The sequence below is a fragment of the Pleurodeles waltl genome, chromosome 5 (genome assembly GCF_031143425.1).
Source record: "Pleurodeles waltl isolate 20211129_DDA chromosome 5, aPleWal1.hap1.20221129, whole genome shotgun sequence".
NCBI classification, from domain to species: domain Eukaryota; kingdom Metazoa; phylum Chordata; class Amphibia; order Caudata; family Salamandridae; genus Pleurodeles; species Pleurodeles waltl.
The window spans coordinates 481,175,398-481,195,537 of NC_090444.1; positions in this window are offsets into that span (position 1 = coordinate 481,175,398).

The window sequence follows — 20,140 nt, forward strand, 5'->3', positions numbered from 1 at the left end:
CTTCCTTCCTCCCAGCATTCCCCCACGTCTCCCGATAAAAATGGTATCTCACTTGTGTGGGTAGGCCTGGTGCCCACGACAGGAAATGCTCCAAAACACAACGTGGACACATCACATTTTCCGAAAGGAAGCTCACCTGTTTTTTGCAAAGTGCCTAGCTGTGGATTTTGGCCTGTAGCTCAGCCGGCACATAGGAAAACCTACTAAACCTAGACATTTCTAAAAACTAGACACTTAGGGGAATTTAGAACGCGGTGACTTGTGGGGCTCACCCCATGTTCTGTTACCCAGAATCCTTTGCAAACCTCAAAATGTGGGAAAACAAACACTTTTTCCGCACATTTTGCTGATGGAAAGTTATTGAATCTAAGAGGAGCCACAAATGTCCTTCCATCCAGCATTCCCCCAAGTCTCTTGATAAAATTGGTACCTCACTTATATGAGTATGACAAGTGCCCGCGACAGGAAATGCCCCAAAACAAAACGTGGACACATCACATTTTGCTAAAGAAAACAAACCTGTTTTTGCAAAGTGCCTAGGTGTGGATTTTGGCCTCTAGCTCAGCTGGCATCTAGGAAAACCTACCAAACCTGGACATTTCTAAAAACTAGGCACCTAAGGGAATTCAGAATGGGGTGAATTGTGAGGCTTTCACTAGGTTCTGTTACCCAGAATACTTTACAAACCTCGAAATTTGGCAAAAAAACACTTTTTTCGCACATTTCGGTGATGAAAAGTTCTGGAATCTAATAGGAGCCACGTATTTCCTTCTACCCAGTGTTCTCCCATGTCCCCTGATAAAAATGGTACCTTGCTTGTGTGGGTAGGCCTAGTGCCCGCGACAGGAAACACAACATAGACACATTTTCCCAAAATAAACTGACTTGTTTTTTGGAAAGATCCTAGCTGTGGATTTTGGCCCCTCGGCCAGCTGGCACCTAGGAAAATCTACCAAACCTGGACACTACTAAAAAGTAGACACCTGGGGAATTCAGAATGGGGTGATTTGCGGGGCCCTCACCAGGTTCTGTTACCCAGATTCCTTTGCAAATCTCAAAATTTGGCAAAAAATAAACTTTTTCAGAACATTTGGGTGATGGAAAGTTCTGGAATCTAGGAGGAGCCACATATTTCCTTCCAACTAGCATTCCCCAAAGTTTCCCGATGGAAATGTTAACTCACTTGTGTTGGAGGCCTAGTGCCAGCCTCAGCAGATGCCCTAAAATATAATGTGGACACATTACATTTTCCTAAAGCACACAGACCTGTTTTTTCAACCTGCCCAGCTGTTGATTTTGGCCTCTAGCTCTGCCAGCACCAAGGAAAACTTACCAAACCTGAACATTTCTAAATCCTAGACACCTAGAGAAATTCAGAATGGGGTGACTTATGGGGCTCTCACCAGGTTATGTTACCCAGAATCCTTTGCACACCTCAAAATTTGGGAAAGAAAAACCCTTTTTCCCCGCATTTTGGTGATGGAAAGTTTTGGAATCTAGGAGGAGCCACAAATTTGCTTCCCAACAGCATTCTCCAAGTCTCCAGATAAAAATTGTACCTCACTTGTGTGGGTAGGCCTAGTGTCCGCAACAGGAAATGCCCCAAAACACAATGTGGACACATCACATTTTCCTAAAGAAAACTGACCTGTTTTTTGCAAACTGCCTAGCTGTGAATTTTGGCCTCTAGCTAAGTTGGCACCTAGGGAAACCTACCAAACCTGGACATTTCTAAAAACCAGACACCTAAGGGAATTCAAAATGGGGTGAATTGTAGGGATTTCACCAGGTTATCTTACACTATAATCCTTTGCACACCTCAAAATTTGGGAAAGAAAAACAAATTTTCCGCACATTTCGGTGATGGAAAGTTCTGGAGTCTAAGAAGAGCCACACATTTCCTTCAAACCAGGGTTCCCCAGAGTTTTCCGATAAAAATGTTACCTCACTTGTGTGGGTAGGCCTAGTGTCTGCAACAGGAAATGCCCCAAAACACAAAGTGCATAGCTTTGGATTTTCACCTCAAGCTCAGTCGGCATCTAGAAAAACCTACCACACCTGGACATTTCTAAAAACTAGACACCTAAGGGAATTCAGAATGGGGTGAACTGTGAGGTTCTCACCAGGTTCTGTTTCCCAGATTCCTTTGCAAACCTCAAAATTTGGCCAAACAAACCCATTTTGTTCCGCACATTTCGGTGATGGAAAGATCTGCAATCTAAGAGGAGCCACAAACTTCCTTCCACCCAGCATTCCCCACAGTTTCCTGATGAAAATTTAAACTCACTTGCGTGGGAAGAATAGTGCCAGCTACAGCGGATGCCCTAAAATATAATGTGGACACAACACATTTACCTAAAGAACACTGGCCTGTTTTTTGCAAAGTGCCTAGCTGTCGATTTTGGCCTCTAGCTCAGCCGGCACCTAGGAAAACTTACCAAACCTGAACATTTCTAAACACTTGACACCTAGGGAAATTCACATTAGGGTGACTTATGGGGCTCTCACCAGGTTATGTTACCCAGAATCCTTTGCACACCTCAAAATTTGGAAAAGAAAAAAACTTTTCCCGCACATTTCTGTGATGGAAAATTTTGGAATCTAGGAGGATTCACAAATTTCCTTCCACCCAGTGTTTCCCCAAGTTTCCCGATAAAAATGGTACCTCACTTGTGTGGGTAGGCCTAGTGTCCGCACAGGAAATGCCCCAAAATTTGATGTGGATACAACACATTTACCCAAAGAACACTGACCTGTTTTTTGCAAAGTGTCTAGCTGTTGATTTTGGCCTCTAGCTCAGCCGGCACCTAGGAAAACTTAACAAACCTGGACATTTCTAAAGACTAGACACTTAGGGAAATTCAGAATAGGGTGACTTATGGGGCTTTCACCAGGTTATGTTAGCCAGAATCCTTTGCCCAACTCAAATTTTGGGAAAGAAAAACACTTTTTCTGCACATTTTGGTGATGGAAAGTTTTGGAATCTAGGAGGAGCCACAAATTTCCTTCCACTTAGTGCTTTTCTAAGTCTCCTGATAAAAATGGTACCTCACTTGTGTGGGTAGGTCTAGTTTCTGCAACAGGAAATGCCCCAAAACACAACGTGGACAAATAACATTTTCCTAAAGAAAACTGACCTGTTTTTTGCAAAGTGCCTAGCTGTGGATTTTGGCCTCTAGCTCAGCCAGCACCTACGAAAACCTACCAAACCTGGACATTTCTAAAAGCTATACACCTAGGGGAATTCAGAATGAGGTGAACTGTGGGGCTCTCACCGAGTTCTGCTACCCAGAATCCTCTGCAAACCTCAAATTTGCCAAAGAAAACACTTTTTTTGCACATTTTGGTGATGGAATGTTCTGGAATCTAGGAGGAGCCAGAAATTTCCTTCCACCCAGCGTTCCCCCAAGTCTCCCAATAAAAATGTTACCTCACTTGTGTGGGTAGGCCTAGTGTCAGCAACAGGAAATGCCCCAAAATACAATGTGGACACAACCCATTTACCCAAAAAACACTGACCGTTTTTTGCAAAATGTGTAGCTGTTGATTTTGGCCTCTAGCTCAGCTGGCACCTTGGAAAACCTACCAAACCGGGACATTTCTAAAAGTTAGACACCAAGGGGAATTCACAATGGGGTGAATTGTGTGGTTCTCACCAGGTTCTGTTACCAAGAATCCTTTGCAAACCTCAAAATCTGGCAATAAAAACACATTTTCCTGCAATTTTCAGTGATGGAAAGTTCTGGATTCCAAGAGTAGCCACATATTTCCTTCCATCCAGTGTTCCCCTAAGTCTCCTGATAAAATTGGTACCTCACTTGTGTGGGTAGGCCTAGTGCCAGCGACAGCATATGCCCCAAAACACAACGTGGACACATCACATTTTCCTAAAGAACACTGACCTGTTTTTTGCAGTGTCTAGCTGTTGATTTTGGCATCTAGCTCAGCCAGCACCTAGGAAAACCTACCAAACCTGGTCATTTCTAAAGACTAGACACCTAGGGGAATTCAGAATGGAGCGACTTGTGGGGCTGTCGCCAGGTTCTGTTACCCAGAATCCTTTGCAAATCTCAAAATTTGGCAAACAAAACACTTTTTCCACATATTTCAGTGATGGAAAGTTCTGGAGTCTAAGAAGAGCTACAAATTTCCTTCCACCCAGGGTTCCCCAAAGTTTTCAGATACAAAATGTTACCTCACTTGTGTGAGTAGGCCTAGTGTCTGCAACAGGAAATACCCCAAAACACAAAGTGCGTAGCTGTGGATTTTCACCTCCAGCTCAGCCGACATCTAGAAAAACCTACGAAACCTGGACATTTCTAAAATCTAGACACCTAAGGGAATTCAGAATGGGGTGAACTGTGAGGTTCTCACCAGGTTCTGTTACCCAGATTCAATTGAAAACCTCAAAATTTGGCAAAAAAAAAACATTTTTTTCTGCACGTTTCGGTGATGGAAAGATCTGCAATCTAAGAGGAGCCACAAACTTCCTTCTAACCAGCATTCCCCACAGATTCCTGATGAAAATGTTAACTCACTTGTGTGGGAAGCCTAGTGCCAGCCGCAGCAGATGCCCTAAAATATAATGTGGATACAACACATTTACCTAAAGAACAATTACCTGTTTTTTGCAAACTGCCTAGCTGTTGATTTTGGCCTCTAGCTCAGCCGGCACCTAGAAAAACTTACCATACCTGACCATTTCTAAACACTAGACACCTAAGGAAATTCAGAATGGGGTGACTAATGGGGCTCTCACCAGGTTATGTTACCCAGAATCCTTTGCACACCTCAAGATTTGGAAAAGAAAAACACTTTTTCTGCACATTTCCGTGATGGAAAATTTTGGAATCTAGGAGGAGCCACAAATTTCCTTCCACCCAGTGTTTCCCCAAATCTCCTTATAAAAATGATACCTCACTTGTTTGGGTAGGCCTAGTGTCCACACAGGACATGCCCCAAAATTTGATGTGGATACAACACATTTACCCAAAGAACACTGACCTGTTTTTTGCAAAGTGTCTAGCTGTTGATTTTGGCCTCTAGCTCAGCCGGCACCTAGGAAAACTTAACAAACCTGGACATTTCTAAAGACTAGACACTTAGGGAAATTCAGAATAGGGTGACTTATGGGGCTTTCACCAGGTTATGTTAGCCAGAATCCTTTGCCCAACTCAAATTTTGGGAAAGAAAAACACTTTTTCTGCACATTTTGGTGATGGAAAGTTTTGGAATCTAGGAGGAGCCACAAATTTCCTTCCACTTAGTGCTTTTCTAAGTCTCCTGATAAAAATGGTACCTCACTTGTGTGGGTAGGTCTAGTTTCTGCAACAGGAAATGCCCCAAAACACAACGTGGACAAATAACATTTTCCTAAAGAAAACTGACCTGTTTTTTGCAAAGTGCCTAGCTGTGGATTTTGGCCTCTAGCTCAGCCAGCACCTACGAAAACCTACCAAACCTGGACATTTCTAAAAGCTATACACCTAGGGGAATTCAGAATGAGGTGAACTGTGGGGCTCTCACCGAGTTCTGCTACCCAGAATCCTCTGCAAACCTCAAATTTGCCAAAGAAAACACTTTTTTTTCACATTTTGGTGATGGAATGTTCTGGAATCTAGGAGGAGCCAGAAATTTCCTTCCACCCAGCGTTCCCCCAAGTCTCCCAATAAAAATGTTACCTCACTTGTGTGGGTAGGCCTAGTGTCAGCAACAGGAAATGCCCCAAAATACAATGTGGACACAACCCATTTACCCAAAAAACACTGACCGTTTTTTGCAAAATGTGTAGCTGTTGATTTTGGCCTCTAGCTCAGCTGGCACCTTGGAAAACCTACCAAACCGGGACATTTCTAAAAGTTAGACACCAAGGGGAATTCACAATGGGGTGAATTGTGTGGTTCTCACCAGGTTCTGTTACCAAGAATCCTTTGCAAACCTCAAAATCTGGCAATAAAAACACATTTTCCTGCAATTTTCAGTGATGGAAAGTTCTGGATTCCAAGAGTAGCCACATATTTCCTTCCATCCAGTGTTCCCCTAAGTCTCCTGATAAAATTGGTACCTCACTTGTGTGGGTAGGCCTAGTGCCAGCGACAGCATATGCCCCAAAACACAACGTGGACACATCACATTTTCCTAAAGAACACTGACCTGTTTTTTGCAGTGTCTAGCTGTTGATTTTGGCATCTAGCTCAGCCAGCACCTAGGAAAACCTACCAAACCTGGTCATTTCTAAAGACTAGACACCTAGGGGAATTCAGAATGGAGCGACTTGTGGGGCTGTCGCCAGGTTCTGTTACCCAGAATCCTTTGCAAATCTCAAAATTTGGCAAACAAAACACTTTTTCCACATATTTCAGTGATGGAAAGTTCTGGAGTCTAAGAAGAGCTACAAATTTCCTTCCACCCAGGGTTCCCCAAAGTTTTCAGATACAAAATGTTACCTCACTTGTGTGAGTAGGCCTAGTGTCTGCAACAGGAAATACTCCAAAACACAAAGTGCGTAGCTGTGGATTTTCACCTCCAGCTCAGCCGACATCTAGAAAAACCTACGAAACCTGGACATTTCTAAAATCTAGACACCTAAGGGAATTCAGAATGGGGTGAACTGTGAGGTTCTCACCAGGTTCTGTTACCCAGATTCAATTGAAAACCTCAAAATTTGGCAAAAAAAAACCATTTTTTTCTGCACGTTTCGGTGATGGAAAGATCTGCAATCTAAGAGGAGCCACAAACTTCCTTCTAACCAGCATTCCCCACAGATTCCTGATGAAAATGTTAACTCACTTGTGTGGGAAGCCTAGTGCCAGCCGCAGCAGATGCCCTAAAATATAATGTGGATACAACACATTTACCTAAAGAACAATTACCTGTTTTTTGCAAACTGCCTAGCTGTTGATTTTGGCCTCTAGCTCAGCCGGCACCTAGAAAAACTTACCATACCTGACCATTTCTAAACACTAGACACCTAAGGAAATTCAGAATGGGGTGACTAATGGGGCTCTCACCAGGTTATGTTACCCAGAATCCTTTGCACACCTCAAGATTTGGAAAAGAAAAACACTTTTTCTGCACATTTCCGTGATGGAAAATTTTGGAATCTAGGAGGAGCCACAAATTTCCTTCCACCCAGTGTTTCCCCAAATCTCCTTATAAAAATGATACCTCACTTGTTTGGGTAGGCCTAGTGTCCACACAGGACATGCCCCAAAATTTGATGTGGATACAACACATTTACCCAAAGAACACTGACCTGTTTTTTGCAAAGTGTCTAGCTGTTGATTTTGGCCTCTAGCTCAGCTGACACCTAGAAAAACTGAACAAACCTGGACATTTCTAATGACTAGACACTTAGGGAAATTCAGAATAGGGTGACTTATGGGGCTCTCACCAGGTTATGTTAGCCAGAATCCTTTGCCCAACTCAAACTTTGGGAATGAAAAACACTTTTTCCGCACATTTCAGTGATGGAAAGTTTTGGAATCTAGGAGGAGCCGCAAATTTCCTTCCACTCCGTGCTTCCCTAAGTCTCCTGATAAAAATGGTACCTCACTTGTGTAGGTAGGTCTAGTTTCTGCAACAGGAAATGCCCCAAAACATAACGTGGATAAATCACATTTTCCTAAAGAAAGCTGACCTGTTTTTTGCAAAGTGCCTAGCTGTGGATTTTGGCCTCTAGCTCAGCCAGCACCTAGGAAAACCTACCAAACCTGGACATTTCTAAAAGCTATAAACCTAGGGAAATTCAGAATGAGGTGAATTGTGGGGCTCTCACCAAGTTCTGCTACCCAGAATCCTTTGCAAACCTCAAAATCTGGCAAAGAAAACACTTTTTTGCACATTTTGGTGATGTAAAGTTCTGGAATCTAAGTGGAGCCAGAAATTTTCTTCCACCCAGCGTTCCCCCAAGTCTCCCAATAAAAATGTTACCTCACTTGTGTGGGTAGGCCTAGTGTCCGCAACAGGAAATGCCCCAAAATACAACGTGGACACAACCCATTTACCCAAGGAACACTGACCTTTTTTTGCAAAACGTGCAGCTGTTGATTTTGGCCTCTAGCTCAGCCGGCACCTCGGAAAACCTACCAAACCTGGATATTTCTAAAAGCTAGACACTTAGGGGAATTCAGAATGGGTTGAATTGTGGGGCTCTCACCAGGTTCTGTTACCAAGAATCCTTTGCAAACCTCAAGATTTAGCAAAAAAAAAAAAAAAAAAAAACACTTTTTCCTCACATTTTGGGGATTGAAAGTTCTGGAATCAAAGAGGAGCCGCACATTTCCATCCATCCAGTGTTCCACAAGTCTTATGATAAAAATAGTACCTCACTTGTGTGGGTACACCTAGTGTCCGTGACAGGAAATGCCCCAAAACACAACGTGGACACATCACATTTACCTAAAGAAAACTGACCTGTTTTTTGTAAAGTGCCTTGCTGTGGATATTGGCCTCTAGCTCAGCCGGCACCTAGGAAAACCTACAGGACCTGGACATTTCTCAAGAATAAACACTTAGGGGAATTCAGAATGGCATGAATTGTGGGGCTCTCATCATGTTCTGTTACCCAGAATCCTTTGCAAACCTCAACATTTGAGAAAACAAACACTTTTTCCGAAACATTTCGTTGATGGAAAGTTTTGAAATCTAAGAGGAGCCACACATTTCCTTCCACCCAGCATTTCTACAAGTCTCTCCATAAAAATGTTATCTCACTTGTGTGGGTAGGCCTGGTGTCCGCAACAAGAAATGCCCCAAAACACAACATGGACACATCACATTTTCCCAAAGAAAACTGACCTGTTTTTTGCAAATTGCGAAGCTTTGGATTTTGACCTGTAGCTCAGCCGGCACCTAGGAAAACCTACCAAACTTGGACATTTCTAAAAACTAGACACCTAAGGGAATTTAGAATGGGGTGAATTGTGGGTTCTGTTTCCCAGATTCCTTTGCAGACCTCAAAATTTGGCAAAAAACTAACTTTTTCAGCACATTTCGGTGATGGAAAGTTCTGGAATCTAAGAGGAGCCATGAATTTCCTTCCACCTAGCATTCCCCAAAGTTTCCTGATGAAAATGTTAACTCACTTGTGTGAGAGGCCTAGTGCCAGCCATAGCAGCAGCCCTAAAATATAATGTGGACACATTACATTTTCCTAAAGCAGGCAGGCCTGTTTTTGCAAAGTGCGTAGCTGTCGATTTTGACCTCTAGCTTATCCAGCACCTAGGAAAACCTACCAAACTTGGACATTTCTAAAGACTAGACACCTAGGGAAATTCAGAATGGTGTGACTTGTGCGGTTCTCACCAGGTTCTGTTACCCAGAATCCTTTGCAAATCTACAAATTTGGCAAAAAAAGCATTTTTCTGCACATTTCGGTGATGGAAAGTTCTGGAGTCTAAGAGGAGCCACACATTTCCTTCCACCTAGCATTCCCCAAAGTTTCCCAATAAAAATGTTACCTCACTTGTGTGGGTAGGCCTAGTGCCAGCCACAGCAGATGCCCTCAAATATAATATGGACACAACCCATTTACCTAAAGAACACTGACCTGATTTTTGCAACCTGCCTAGCTGATGATTTTGGCCTCTAGCGCAGCCAGCACCAAGGAAAACTTACCAAACCTGAACATTTCTAAAGACTAGACACCTAGGGAAATTCAGAATGGGGTAACTTTTGGGGTGCTCACCAGGTTCTGTTACCCAGAATCCTTTGCACACCTCAACATTTGGGAAAGAAAAACACTTTTTCTGCACATTTCGGTGATGGAAAGTTCTGGAATCTGAGAGGAGCCACAAATTTCCTTCTACCCAGCCTTCCCCCAAGTCTCCTGGTAAAAATGGTACCTCGCTTGTGTGGGTAGGCATGGTGTCCACAGCAGGAAATGCCCCAAAACAGAATGTGAACCCATCACATTTTCCTAAAATAACACTGACCTGTTTTTTGCAAAGTGTCTAGGTGTGGATTCTGGCCTCTAGCTCAGCCGGCACCTAGGAAAACCTACCAAATCTGGACATTTCTAGAAACTAGACATCTAAGGGAATTCAGAATGGGGTGAATTGTGTGGTTCTTACCAGGTTCTATTACCCAGAATCCTTTGCAAACCTCAACATTTTGCCAAAGCAAAACACTTTTTACGCACATTACGGTGATGGAAAGTTCTGGAATCTAAGAGGAGCCACAAACTTCCTTCCACCCAGCATTCCCCCACGTCTCCCGATAAAAATGGTATCTCACTTGTGTGGGTAGGCCTAGTGCCCGCGACAGGAAATGCTCCAAAACACAACGTGGACACATCACATTTTCCGAAGGAGCATCTGATGTGAAGGTACTAAGGGCCAGATGTAGCAAGGCATTAGCGCCTCGCAAACGGCGAAAAACGCCGTTTGCGAGGCGCTGATGCCTGTGCGCGATGCAGAAACACATTTTGCGAGTCGGAACCGACTCGCAAAATGTGTTTCCGACTTGCAAATAGGAAGGGGTGTTCCCTTCCTATTTGCAACTCGCACCGCGATGTAAGTTGATTTGTGACCGCAAAAGCGGTCACAAATCAACTCGCAGTTACCATCCACTTGAAGTGGATGGTAACTCATTCGCAAACGGGAAGGGGTCCCCATGGGACCCCTTCCCCTTTGTGAATGATCACAAAAATAATTTTTCAGAGCAGGCAGTGGTCCAATGGACCACTACCTGCCCTGAAAAATACCGAAACAAAAGGTTTCGGTTTATTTTTCAAAGTGCAGCTCGTTTTCCTTTAAGGAAAACGGGTTGCACTTTGAAAAAAAAAACCTGCTTTATTGAAAAGCAGTCGCAAACATGGAGGTCTGCTGACGACAGCAGGCCTCCATGTTTGCGAGTGCCCATAGTCGGTATGGGGCCGCAATTTGCGACCCACCTCATTAATATTAATGAGGTGGGTCATTGCGACCCCATACCGACTCGCAGAAGGTGTCTGAGACACCTTTCTGCATGTGGTTTTGCGAGTTGCAATTTGCGAGTCTCTATGACTCGCAAATTGCAACTCGCAAAACCATACTTACCTACATCTGGCCCCTAATGCTTAGCCATACACAATGTGCCTCTGAGATGTGCAACAACATCAGGCTACCACCCATTGGCAAAGCCAGTAGGTTGTACATACGCAAAATAGATTGGCTCTGACAATATTTTACCCATGTGCACTAGCATGGCTGCATTTCAGCGTGGCTTGAAAGTTGGTATTGCAGAACTGAGTGGCAGTGTTGTATATTGGAGTGCCATAGTGCATTGTTGCAGAGTATAGTGTTGAATTAAGTGGAGTACAATGCAGTGTTGTAGAATTCAGTGTCAGTGTATTAGAGTGGAGCACAGTGGAGTGGTGTATAGTGCAGGGGTGTAGTGGAGTTGTGCAGATTGGTGTGGCCGGGATCTGATGTAGTGGTGAAGAGTGCATTGGCACAGGTGTAGCAATGTAGTGTTGTGGATTGGAGTGCAGTGGTGTGAAGTGCCAATAGACAACATGTTTTCAGTTGAAATTACCATTCTATTAGCACATTTTTTAAATCTGTACAGTGAAGTGTAACCTGCCTCACCTAGTATAATGGCTTGTTTTGATCATATAAAGTGTTTTCAATGCACTTCAGAAATAACTATGCGCTACATTTGTGTTCCTAAGGCAAGTATTTTGAAATACTTGCATTGTTCATTTAAAAGTTGCTGTGCTAAAAAAACCTTTTGTACGCAAGTATCTAGCAAGATTGGCAGTGTAAATCCTCACTTTGAAGCCAAAGAGAGAAGTAAACAAGCATCCTTGAAAGACCATTCATTGACCAGCAAATGTGATGAGATAAGAACAAGATCTACAGGTCTGTTCACAGAAAGGACTCAGAAGGTTGATTTAAATGAGGTTTGGGGAGGGTACAAACTGCAGGTAGACAGCCTAAAACAACCAGCAAATGGAAAGCAGGAAAATGACAACCACATCCAGTGGGCAGAATACATTCATAGGTCAGCTTTCTGAATGTACCCTTGATGCCTTTGGGTGTGACCTAAAAGGGGCTACAATCAGCCTCATTATGCTTTACCCTAGGCTACTGGAGCTCCCAGTAATCTCCTCCAGCTGTTTGGAGATGGGAGCCCACAGTTGTGGTCCTGTAGGTTATCCAGGGATTGATCTGAATTAAAGTGTGGAATTGAGTGGGGCCCAAGTTAAAGCTAAAAACAATATTCTGCAGCTCTTATGAACTTTTCACTACCTGTTGTATGCATATAATGCAAACACTATAAACGAACTGCAAACAAAAGTAATCAGTTATAAATGAATTGTTAATGCAATATAAATTAATACAATTGCCGACTAGTCCATCTAGCATAGTTGTGTGTAGTATTGGGAGGTCCAAGCCTGATACTAACATCACTGAATGGAAGTCCTAGTTTAAAACTGTATTACACATAGTATTAACATGTTGATGCATTCAAAAGCTATCTACAGGAATAGTTTTACAGTCCTTTTTATGGTGTAATGCTCTGCCTAATTTGCCCCCTTGCAAACTGAACTCCTCAGCACACTTTATTAAATCCTATAACTTTGCAGTCAGAGTAGAAAAGTAACCATTAATCTACAGGATAAAATAAGCAGCAAATTGTAAGAAGACATAAGCTGGCACTGGACTTCTGTCGTTGAACCCACAGCAAATGTGATAAGACAACAACAAGACTTAAAGGCACCTTCATTGCTCATTTACTGCCCGAATGAAAAGAACACTTTTCTTTTGTCAGCTTGCCAGAATGAGCAAGTAGGCCTAAAAATGGCTCACCCTTATAAATCCAATTAGTCATAGCTAGTGGCCAAGCAGATAACTTGAGGCCTGTAAAGGCTACATCATTGAATGTCTAACGCGTGATGTAGGTTTCCAAACGGATGATAATTTGGAACCAGAGGTCATCTAAACTGAAAGCCCAAGTAACGACTCACTTGCTCTGGAAGTGTCATGCATAATGTTTTTGTAACTCTTATAACCTATGCTAAGTATCTTCTTTCCAATTACAGCCAGTCAACATTTGTTTTTGAACAGGCAGGCGTGAGTACCAAGGAAGACCAGGTAATTCCGTAGAAGTTCCAGGTGGGATTAAGGGACTCTACATAAATCACATTCATGATCCACACCTTTGCTTCTATTACAGGTTTGTTAGACCGAGCCAGTCATAGATTTGAATGGACCGACATGTGTAGAAGCATAAGGACCAGGTAATTTTGCTTTAGTGGTAGGGAGAGGTTAATGCCAAAGATCTTAGTAGTTATGCGCTGCGTTCGCGTGAATGGTCAATTTCATGGCGCACTTATCCTTGGCTGCAGCGCACAGAGACCTCACAGCGCCGCACACAGTGGAAAAAAATTAGAGGGAACATTGCTGGAGTCAGTGTAATGATTGGAAAGATGTATTCTTACAACATTCTCAAAGCATTGCAACATCTATGTTCATTGAATTATACCAATGTATGACAGTTGGTGGGCAGCAGTACACATAGCAGGAGCCAGAATGGGGTACACAGATCTGAAAAAAGGGAATCCAAAGGGAACAGTCAGTGGACATAGACAGAGGGTAAGCGGCTGCCATGTACATTGTCCAAAAGTATACTGAAATGTGAAGAGGAGTTACAGTCTCTTACCTGTGTGTCACTGAAAGTACTGCTGTACAATGCTTGTTCGGTTGTTCACATCTTCTTCATCTGCCTCCTCTTCCTCACTGTCCACAAGCTCCACCGCTGCCACAAGACCATCACCAGGGTCATCCTCCAGCAGAAAAGGCACCTGGCGTCTCAAGGCAAGGTTGTGCAACATACAGCAGACTAAGATGATCTGGCACACCTTCTTGGGTGAGTATTACAGGGATCCACCTGTCAGATGGTGGCACCAGCACCTGGACTTCAGGAGGCCAAAGGTCCTCTCAATAGTCCTCCTTGTTCGCCTATTGCCTCATTGTAATGTTCCTCTGCCCTTGTCCTCGGACTCTTCACAGGGGTCAGTAGCCATGAGAGGTTGGGGTAACCAGAGTCACCTGCAAATATTGAGGGAGAACTGTTAGACACACACTAACCCTTGGGGACAACCTAATACCCAGACACCTACTTATACTGTGTGGGGACCTTGGGCTCACCTATTAGCCACACCTGGTGCCTCTGTAGTTGGCCCATCGCATAAGGGATGCTGCTATTCCTCAAGATATAGGCGTCATGCACATAGCCAGGATATTTGACATTCCCATGGGAGATGTACTGGTCCGCCAAACACACCATTTGCACATTCATCGAATTATAGCTTTTTCTATTCCTGTACACCTGTTAATTTATGTGGGAGGGGGGGACAAATGCCACATGTGTACCATCAATGGTACCAATGATGTCCCAGGGCATAGAAGTCAGCTTTCACTGTGGCCAAATCCTCCACCTGGGGGAAGACGATGTAGCTGCGCATGTGTTTCAGCAGGGCAGACAACACTCTGGTCAACACGTTTGAGAACATTGGCTGAGACATCCCTGATGGCATCCCTGATGCCATGGCCACTGTTGTTGGCCACTTGCCAGGAAATGGAGCACTGACAGGACCTGCACTAGAGGGGGTATTCCTGTGGGCTGGTGGATAGCTGACATCAGGTCTGGCTCCTATTGGGAACAAAGTTCTTGGATGATGGCACGATCAAGTCTGTATGTGATGATAATGTGTCTGTCCTCCATTGTCGACAGGTCCACCACGGGACTGTACACCGAAGGATGCCACCATCTCATCATCTGCCTCAGCGGTTGTAGCCTATGGAGGAGAACGGTGAGCAGAAGGTCATTTACCACACAGATAGCACAACTGTGTTTGAATTAATGTCACAGAAGCAGTGTGTGAAATCGAGAGTCAGTATATGTGCCAATATGTGCTGTGACGCAGTTAGGTGCCATGCCATGTGCCCCCCTGAAATGGTGGCTGCCTGACCTGTGAGGAGGGACAAGGGGAAATGAGGTAACTGCACTGGCGTTGTGCTGCATCGCAGTAGGCGGTAGATGACTGTCGCGCAACTCCGCATTGGTTATCATTGGGCCCTATGGGTTCCAGGAGCCAATGGCGATGTACGGTGACGGTATGCACCTCCACGGACGTCACTGCCATTTTCTACCTATGCACTCACTTGCTACCTGACCATCAACAGGAGAGGACCTACACTGCAAGTTCTGCTGTGACTGAATCTGGAAGCGACAATGGGTAAAGTGTCTGGGGAAAGGGCCCCTGCCTTCACTGCGGAGGAGTTGGAGAAACTGGTGGATGGTGTCCTTCCCCAGTACACGTTACTCTACGGTCCTCCAGACAAATAGTTGAGTACAATGTGAGCATGATGCGTGGGCAATGCCTGTTTTGAGTGTTGTGGTGTAAGCCAAATGTTGTGGTGTGCTAAGGCATCCAGCCCTGAATGTTGCATGAGAGGTGGTCACTGTATGTGCGTCAGGGCATGAGTGGGAACTGATGGGCAATGAGTATGATGGTCCAGACGGGTGAATAATTCCATTTTTCACTGTCTTTTCCCTCTAGGTAAGGTCACTTGAAAAAGGGTATTTGGTGTGCCATCACCAAGGAGGTGCAGACCCTGGGGGTCTATCACAGGCGGAGCACCCACTGCCGCAAGATATGGGAGGACCTGTGCCGCTTGACCAAGAAGACGGTGGAGGCCCAGCTGGGGCTGGCCTCCCAAAGTGGAAGGGGTACCCGTCGCACCATGACGCCCCTGATGTTCCGCATCCCGGCGGTGGCCTATCCGGAGTTGGATGGGTGCTTGAGGGCATCTCAGCAGCCACAAGGGGGTGAGTACAGTTTCAGAAAGCTGACTTTGCGTGCTTTAGGAACTAGCTGGGTGGGGGATGAGAGCTGTGGTTGCCCCTAGGCCAGGGCAATCATGGCAGGGTAGGTCTCTTGTTTGCAGGCTCTGAAGCACCCCTACCCCAATGGTACAAGTGGGCAACACCTACTGGGCAGGGTCCTGTGGGTGTCAGGTGTGCAAATGCTGGCGTTAGGCATTGTACCCCATCGCTGGTGACTACCCTAGTGAGTGGTTGGGCATGGCCTAGTGCATAGGGCAGCTCAGTGTGTGTTGTGTACGCCAATGGTTGTGGTGTTGCTGGCATTGACCATGTGTATCCTCTGTCTCTCCCCCCCTTTTTGCTTTGTCACCCTGTCCTTGTGTGCATTAGCCTCAACTGGCAGAGGAGCAGAGGCATGGCTGATGAGGGCGAATCCACTGAGGGTGAGGGAGCCAGTGGGAAGGAGGGCGAGGGGAGCTCCATGACGGGGACAAGAGGGGACACCAGTGACAGCGACTTCCCCTCCGATGGAAGCTCCCTGGCAGTGGGGGACACCTCTGTGCCCACCCCAACAACAGGTACAGCCGCCACCCCTCCTACCAGCACCGCCCTCCCAACAGCCCATCAGCGTGTTTCCCGTGCCCACTCACCCAGGAAGGTGGGCATCTCCTTCACCCCAGGCACCTCAGAGGGCATTCATTCTGGCGTGGTGGCCCAACAGAGAGCATTGAAGGCTCTGACCTCAGCACTGATGGCAGCCATTGTCCCTGTGTCCAGCCTCCCCCTCCAACTTCCACTACCCAGACACAATCCCCTCTACCTCACCCTATCCCAAGCACACCTTCAGACTAGCATGCACACACACATCAACACACAAAAGTGGCTCAGGAAAACATAAGCACCACACATCATCACACAGGCACTCACACAAGCACTATACCCATGCACACATACCAACATCCACTTCCTCCACTGTGTCCCCCTCCTCCTCTTCGTCCACCTCCCTTCCAGTAGCGTCTCCACTCACACCTGCACGCACTACATCATCAGCCACTGCCTCCATCACCAGCACGCCCATCACAACACACCCCTCATGAGACATCACCCCCCCACAACCATGCACACGTCCCCTCTGTCCTCTCCAAGTGTGTCTGTGAGCCCTCCTCCCAAAGTACACAAACGCAGGCACACACCCACTCAACAGCCATCCACCTCACAACAGCCTCCAGCCCATGCACCTTCACCCAAACTCAGCAGACGTACACCTCCTACATTCACTACCTCTTCCTCCACTCCCACACCCTGTCACAGTGTCCTTTCCTCAGGATCTGCACGCTGCTGAACAAAAGGCCCACCTTCCGGCGTCACCAACTCAGAAAGCTATTATAGCACAGAGTTATGATGAAGCCAGACGGGTAGAAGGGAATTAGGGTAGGGAACAGCAGGGAGAGTGATCTGAAAAGAAAAGGTTAGAACAAATATGCTTTACTCATTCATAGAAATGTAACTCATCAATAGACTCTTGACTAAATGCGTCTCAGAGATATCAGATGGAGACCCCTTTTGAAATGAGGGCAAAGCACTTTCTTTGAAACATGGAACAAGAGTAAATTACGACCTCAGAATCAAGAGATGGCAAGAGCTTTGGACCATGATTATACTCAGAATATCAATCCTGTAACATCTATGCATTTGCAACATAAACCTTTGATCATGACTTAGAAAATCTCAAAGAATTAAATATGCTTTTCACATCTTAAGCTTTTCAAAGAACAATGAAAACTATGATTTGCTCATCTCCAGAAATACTTTCACATCCACAACAATAAAGGCCAAAACGTTTTTAACTCATTGAACTTGAAGCGCCTTACTTAATAATACCAGGAAGCGCTTTTATGTGTCTTGCCTTAAGGCGCTACACTCATTAGCTCCAGGGAACGCTTTTACTCAAGTGGCCTGAATCACTTTGATTGTTGTGCCAAGAACCTTTTACTCCTGTGAATTGAAGCGATTTGATTGTCGTGCCAAGAGCGCTTTACATCTGTGAACTGAAGCGCTTGAATTGTTGTGCCAAGAGCGCTTTACATCTGTGAACTGAAGCGCTTGAATTGCATTGCCAAGAGTGCTTTACATCTGTGAACTGAAGCGCTTGAATTGTCATGCCAAGAACGCTTTACATCTGTGAACTGAAGCGCTTGAATTGCCATGCCAAGAGCGCTTTACATCTGTGAACTGAAGCGCTTGAATTGTCGTGCCAAGAGTGCTTTACCTGTGTGAACTGAAGCAATTGAATTGCCGTGCCAAGAGCGCTTGCATTTGTGAACTGAATCACTTGAATTGCTGTGCCTAGAGCGCTTTACATCTGTGAACAGAAACGCTTGAATTGCTGTGCAAAGAGCATTTTACACCCGTGCTCTGAAATGCCTTTGATCATTGCGCCAAGGACGCTGTACTCTGGAAACTGAAAACGCTTTGCTTGTTGTGCTAAGGGGCGCTTTACCATTGGAAGTAACGACTTCCTCCAAAATTGGATTCATCAAGGCCTTACTGCTACGAGTACGACCTACTCATTTTTGAATGCACCATGGAGACAAGGATACTTCGGTTGGATGTCACTCTGCCATTCAGGAACTCTGCTCTTCTTCAGAGAAACCCCCATGAGGTCTGACTGCGTCGAAGTCTTCAAAATAGTGAGCAACGTGCTTGGGTGTGGCTGGGCTTTATAGGCCTGCCACACCCCAAGATGTCTGCTGCCTCTAAAAATATGGGAATTGTAGTCCCTTCATGGAATAGCACTGATAAGTGCATCTTATCCACCAATGTCCTGAACCTGCAGCTCTATGAGATTTCCCACAGGGCAGACGATGCTGATGGCCACCTTTGGAGCAAGAGGGAATGACAAGTGGTGCGCAGAAAGCGCCGCAGAGCCACGCAGCGGAGTTTCGGGCGAGACCTGGACCGCGCATGGCATTATTCCTGACACACCCCTTCGCGCTTCCCATCCCAGTGTCTCAAAAAACCTTTTCCTGGCTAACGTTGACCTCTTCCCTACGCCTCCCCCCGTCCTTTCCCTAGATGCCAGGACAGCACGTCAGCCACCAAGTCGGTGTCCGCTGTGGTCCCTGCAAGTCCGAGAGGATCGAAGGGGGCACCCGTCAGGGTTGGCAGTGTGCCACCTACCGATGCTAAAGACCACCTAATTCCACCACCTACCAAGATTAAGAAGGGGCCGGCATCCAGCACAGACAAGACACCCCACCCAGCAAAGCCTCATCCAAAACAAAAGGGGACAGTGCCAAGTTCCCAGTAGTGTCTACCAAGGTGGGGAAGGGACACAAAAGCAAGGGCAAGTCACATCAGGGCTCGGAGACTCCTGGTGAGGGACTGGTGACCACCATTTGTCCTGACAGGCCAGCAACCTGTACCACCGTAAGCACCGCCGCAATGACCGCCACCTGCACCGCCACCTGCCCCGCCATCTGCACCGCTCCCTGCACCGCCGCTGCCACAACAACAGTCACCAGCATCATCCCCAGTGGGCAGCCGTCTGAGGCTGCTGGAGACAGCCTGGTGTCTCCCTCCACTACCACAGGCACCTGCACCACAGGCAGCACCGGCAGCATCTCCATCGCAGACACCTCCGCAGGCACCGCCACCTGCACCGCCATATGCACTACCACATGCCCAGCCGGTGCCACTACATTGGACATCAGCAGCATCAGGATGGAGTGTTGCTCTGCCTCCATGGAGAATCATGCTACCTGTTCCATGCACATCTCGGGCCTCAGACACCCAGGTGAGGGAATGGGAACTGCCACACTTCAGGTGCAGCATCACTGGGCACAAGGCCCCCTCCAGAACCAGTGGAGAAATGCATCCACTCACCCAATCCTTGGCAGGATGAAGCAGACTGGGCACAATCCCCCTTTAGAACCAGTGGAACATGTCACCCACTTGAGAGACTGTGGCTCTGCACTCCCCAGGAACAAGCAGTGGGCAAACCACCCACTTGAGAGACTGTGGCTTTGCACTCCCCAGGACCAAGCAGTGGGCAAACCACCCACTTGAGAGACTTTGGCTTTGCACTCTGCAGGACCACGCAGTGGGCAAACCACCCACTTGAGAGACTGTGGCCTTGCACTCCCCAGGACCAAGCAGTGGGCACCCCACCCAAATGGGAAACTTGAGTGACTGTCGCTTTGCACTCCCCAGGACATCGCTGTGGGCATGGAGCCCCCTTTAGGAGCAGTGGCATAGTACCATCTTCCGGCTGAGGTGCCCCCCTCCCCTTTCCCCTGAGGTGCCTGTGTTTTTTCGACTCGAT